The sequence below is a fragment of the Nematolebias whitei genome, chromosome 13, assembly GCF_014905685.2.
Source record: "Nematolebias whitei isolate Nwh7 chromosome 13, NemWhi1, whole genome shotgun sequence".
In the NCBI taxonomy this organism is placed as follows: Eukaryota; Metazoa; Chordata; class Actinopteri; order Cyprinodontiformes; family Rivulidae; genus Nematolebias; species Nematolebias whitei.
This window is the reverse complement of record NC_056510.1, coordinates 1,909,459-1,915,353: the sequence shown is the minus strand read 5'-3', so window position 1 is coordinate 1,915,353 and position 5,895 is coordinate 1,909,459.

The following is a 5,895-nucleotide window of genomic DNA, read 5'->3' as shown; positions in this document are numbered from 1 at the left end:
ATGGGCATGAGTGGCACCAGGTTCATGAGCATGAGGCGCATCATGGACATGTGCTAGATGTTCATTTTAACAACAATAAATTAAATAATTTTTACATAACGGTGTCTGTAATGTTCTTTTATTCCATAAATGAGAAGAATTGGGGAAAATCAAGACAAACATATCTGTACTTGATTCAGTCCATCTTTCATGGGACTTAAAGTCTTGAGGCCAACTCTAATTTTGACAACATACAGCCACAGTATGTAACTGACGTGTACCCCCCAACATGTACCCAACATGTGCCTGACATGCTCATTCAACCTTTATTTAGACAGGTAAATCCCATTGAGCCTCGAGGACTCATTTACAAGAGTCCTCAATATGTACCTGACATATACAGTACTTGGTATATACAGAGTCTTAACTGGAGTTACTGGGAGAGATCATCTCTCTCCAGTTTTATCTTCTCTCCATTGGCTCCCTGTCAAATCCAGAATAGAATTCAAGATCTTACTTCTAACCTACAAAGCTCTCAACAACCTAGCTCCATCTTATATTACAGATCTTATTGTTCCATATTTTCCTAACAGAGCACTTCGCTCTCAGACTGCAGGTTTACTTGTGGTTCCTAGAGCTTCCAAATGCAGAAATGGAGGAAGACCTTCCAGTTCTCAGGCTCCTTAAATGAATTGTTAAAACTGAATAGTTCTATGTCATATAAGCTTCGCCCTTTAAGGCCTTCGCTTTAGTGGGTTTATCCCGTTATGCAGAGCATAAGCACTGAAAAAATTAGTCCACGCCCACCTGCTGTGTGGGCCCTACCCGGTCCGTATAAATTACGTTAAGAGCGGGAAATCGGCTCCCATTTTTTCTTCAGCGAGCTAATATAGCACTGTCAGAAGAACAAAGAAGATAAGTTGTGTAAATGACCAACCTTGTGAAGGATGCTGGGCCCGGCAGTCGACCTCCGGTCGTCCGGTGAGTTCTCCTCCCCGAGGAGAAGATGACAGCAGTCTTATTCCAAGGTAAGCGTCGTGGAACATTTCCCAGTGACAGGTCACTACACGCTGGACAACGCCATCTTGTGTTTTTTCCTCTTATCGCCGACCCTCGGGGCGAACCGGATGGTTCCTCCGGGGCAAGGCGTGTTCAGCTGCAGCCCCCGCTGCTCATTCCCTCCCGGGTAGCGTAGTGTAGGTGGAGGGGGGCTGAGTGAATGCTCACCCCATCCCACCTCGTTTCGCATCGGCGATCACACCGCTCCCGGCCGACGGCGCCCTCAGGGGTTGCCCGGCGGAACCCGGGAGGAGGCTGACATGAAGGGACCCCTTTTTTCTACGTCCCTCGCCTTTTCCCGCCAGTTCGGATGATCGGCGGGAAGGTTGTTTTTCACTGGGCTCCACTGTGGCTCACCGTCTTGATCCATACGGCCTCACGTTCCAACAGGACGTTCCACGGGCGAGGCCGCAGACGGTTCTTTCCTGGTAGATTAGAGGAGTCGGTCCCCAGTCCGCTCCCATCACCAGAGTTGAGGGATTCACCGAGCGGGGCTATTCCTCGTTAACCCCTCCTGGAGCCAAGCCTCGCGGAAGCTTCCGGAGCGAAGCTGCCCAGGCCGGAGCAGCGTCCCGTCCCTCCGGAGGAACACGAACCAGACGGCGAACACGCTCTCGAATCGAGCCCACCAATGTGTTTTTTCAGGCAGCCGCAGTTAGCAACAACGCGCGCTGCTAGCACATAGCATGTCCAAGGGATTGAAGGCCGCAGACCTGCCTTGGAGACAAAGAACTCCCTCTGTCAGGCAGCTGACGCCAGCTCAACATGTGTGCCTCTCCCACGGTTTGCCTGTCGAGGACTGCAGCGCGGAGGACGACGACCCAACGACCCACCTGGCTTCGTTACTCCCCTCGCTGCCGGAGAATCTGCACAAGACCTGATGAAACATCGCGGACGCGCTGTTCAGAGCAGCTTCAAACCATGCTGGCGAAGTGAAACAGTCGGAGGAGGTGCCAGAGGCTGTGCACCACCTCATCAAGCCGCGCGGCCCACCCTGTCCCGCTGGAGGGACCGTCGCGAGCAAGCTTCGACTTTTCCACGGCCGCGGCTCTCGCTGAGTTCCACCACCAGCCCCGCCCGTCAGAATCCAGCCCTCTTCACTCCGGCAACCTGCAGCTCAGCGTTTCCCCAGAGTTCGCCTGCAAGACAGCGCTCTGGGCAAACAATCGCAGAGCTCATGAGAGAGAAAGCTCTCAAAATGACGGTCTCCGGAGGGTGTGTGTAAAAGTGACACGAAAGTTGAAATAAATCATCATTAATGATCAAGTGTCTGTTTTTTAGCCAGTCTGTAAGCCCGGATGAGCTCACAGCGGCCGCACACATAAGAGCCGGTGTCCTTTATAAGGCTTTTTAAACTCACCGCCGCTCCAAGACATTATTAATCGCTTACAGGGCACGATGGTAAGTGAAAATAACTCGTTATAATCCCGGGCTGCACGTTTTTCACCCAAGTGATGTCAACTCGTACCCGTGGGATGAAACAGCCCCACACACGAGCCGGTGTCCTTAAATAAAGGTTTTTTAAACTCACCGTCGCTCTAAGACATGACGAGTCGATCACAGAACAGCCTCCACACATGAGCCGGTGTCCTTAATTAAAGGTTTTTAAACTCACCGTCGCTCTAGACATGACGAGTCGATCACGGCACAACGGTAAGCGAAAATAACTCATTACCAACTAGAACTGCACGATCCTCACTCAAGCGGTGTCAACTCGCACTCGTGGGATGGAACAGCCTCCACATGAGCCGGTGTCCTTAAACAGGTTTTTAACTCACCGCCGCTCTGACATGACGAGTCGATCACTAAGATGGACAGCCTCCATCCAACGGCGCTACGTTGATGCTGGCGCACACACACAGCTGCCGGCGCTAACCAGCTCACATCGGTATGAATGTGGTCCGCAGGCTGGTCCGGGTGGGGGTCCTTCTCTCTCAGCTTTCGGCAGCTCACCGCAGCTTAAACGTGAAGCAGCCGAAGAATCCGGTAATGAGTCCCACCTCCCTCTAGCGCGCGCCCCTCCAGCGAGAGCGGCGCGCGTCCCTCCAGAGAACAACATGTGCTCCCGCGGGGCTAAGCAGCCTTCACTCCAACAGCACGGTGTAAATGAAGTCACGCCCTCCGCCTTTCAACGTTCGCACAGCGACGTCAAACGCGCAGCTCACCGCGTCATCAGCTGTCACACGCTTCGCCTTCAGCTCAAGTCTCGCCCGGGGTCACACAGAAAACATTCCCGCGACGCATGACGGCGGTTGAGGGACGGACTGCTGACAGCCGTACAAAACATGACGCATCATTAACGCACGTTCATCCACGAACGTTACGTAGAGTGGCTAAACATGCTCGCCGTTTTTCAGATGGATGGACAGGGTTTATGCAAATGGTACAAGTTACAGTTTGCAACCCGAACCCCTCCATTCAGAGGAGTTATATAAACGGTCCCGTCATCATCAGACTGATTCTCTTCCCTAAATGCAGAAATCCAAGTGTTTTCTGATAAAAGTAATCTACAGAGTTCCCCAAGGGAGAGAAAACACGAGGGTTTTTACTCACGGATCGGAGGGGTGAGACCGTTCTTGGATCTGTTGTTTAACATCCAGAGAACGCATACCGATCATCCTAAAACACAGAGACGAGAGTTTTTTGTTTTTACCTGGATGATCTGCGGATCCTGTCACTTCAGACAGGAGGCGCTGATGCAGGATCAGGTGTTGACATCACACCTGTTAATCTGGGCTTCGCCATAAGTGGAAGGAAGCTCGATTTTCCCGGCCCAGACATTTGTTTTTCTGGAGTGGAATTAAATTCAACCACCATGAAAACTCATTTATCACATGAGACGCCTCTAGAGGTGTTTTTGCACGTCTGCATGTGGATCCAGTAAAACAACGACGGATGATCATTGTCTTTTCCTCTGTGGAAGCAGACCTCCGACTCTGGGGAAACACCTTGTTTTTCTATCAGAGGGAGTCCCCCTCAGCAGACCCACGTCATGGGTCAGTCTTCACGGACACGTTGCTGTCAGGCTGGGGGGGGGGACATACCTATCTCAAGCAGTAGGGGCGCTGTGGCCCCACTACACATCAGCCCACATCAATGTTTTGGAGTGTCGCACAGTACTGAATGTGATTCAACACCTTGCTCCTGTGCTACAGAATCAACACGTGTTGATTCACACAGACATCATGATGACTGCTGCATACATAACCATCAGGGTGTGCGTTCAGCCAGATGTTACACATTGTGCGAAAGCTACTGAGTTGGGTTCATCAAAACCTGCTTTTATTAGAGCGGTTTACATATCCGGTGTTCTGATGTGACGTCCAAGGGCGGCCCACGTTACGTGGACCGGATCCCCCATCCGGATCTGATGTTTTTCAGACGCAGCAGAAGTTGGCAAAGCAGCTGTGGACCTGTTTGCGATGCGAGAAGAACGCTCAATGTCAACTACGGTTTTCCCTGAGCCCGCGAGACGATCCATCGCTGGGGGGGGGACGCATTTGCTCACAGTCGGTGGCCCAAAACGCTTTTTACGCGTTTCTTTCCCCCCCACCTCCTCTGTTTTTTACGGTCCATGAACCGAGTTCAAGAGGAGGGATTGACAGCTCTCCTTGGTGGCTCCCGGCGTGTGAACGCACTATGGTTCCCAGGCCTGCAACGTCTGTTGTTGGGTCGCCGTGGAACTGTCATGGAGGAAGGATGCTCTCCTTCAGGCAGGAGGAGCGACCAAGAGTTACCCAGAAATAGGTCAACACCGGTGGGTCTGACCGCTGAGCGGTTCCACTTAGAGGATGGGTCTCCCTCAGGAGATAGTGTGCACAATTCAAGATTCACGTGCTGCATCTACCACAGTTCTGTACACATCAAGGGGACGGCTTTTCAGCGCTGGTGCACAGAGAAGGTTTAGAGACCACCTCATGCCTTTTAAGCGGCGTGTTGTTTTTCTACAACAGCTGATGGATAGGGAGTTGGCTTTCAGTACGCTTTAACGTACGATTGCAGCCATCTCTTCCTGCCACAAAGGGTTTGGAGACAGAACAGCTTTTATCACCCGCTGATGAAGCGGTTTCTAAAAGGTGTACAGAGATGTAGGCCTGTTTTCACGCCCACTTGTTTTCCACAGTGGGTTTAACGCTGGTCCTGCGAGCCCTGATCAAAGCTTCAATTGAGCCTCTGGATCAGGTTTCATTTAAATTCTTGTCTCTTTTAACAGCCCTGTTGCTGGTTTTAACACCCGCTAAGAGGGTAAGTATTTATCTGCCCTCTCTGTTGCTTCGTCATGCCTTAGAATTAGGCTGACGGGCAGCTCAGCTGATTTAAGACCAACCCAGCTTTTATGCCTAAAACATCACGAGCTCTTTTAAATCAAGAGTGATATCGTTGGAGGGGTCTTTTCCCCCCCACAGATCAGAAGAGGAAGCATCTTTTCATCTTCTCTGCCCGGTGCGGGCGTTGACGTGTTACATAACGCACACAGCTGCAATGCGTTTCAAACTCAACAATGGTTTGTGCATTATAGAGATGTTTCTACAGGTCGCCGTTATCCATCCAGCGCTTGTCACACTGGCTGTGTGAGGCCTTTTCTGAAGCCTACAGAGCATCAGATTTAGAGCCTCCTGTCAACCTCTAAGCACACTCGACCAGGGGTATCGCATCTTCGACTGCTCTGCATAATGGTATGTCAATGCAGGACATCTGCACTGCGGCTGCATGGTCAACACCCTGCTCATTTATTCGCTTTTACCTACGTGATGTAACGGCTCGTTCCATGACACATTCTGTCCTTAGTGCTCTAACAGAATGAATGTTATTGTTCTCATGGAACTCTGTTTAAGCTCACTTCTGTCTGCATGCATT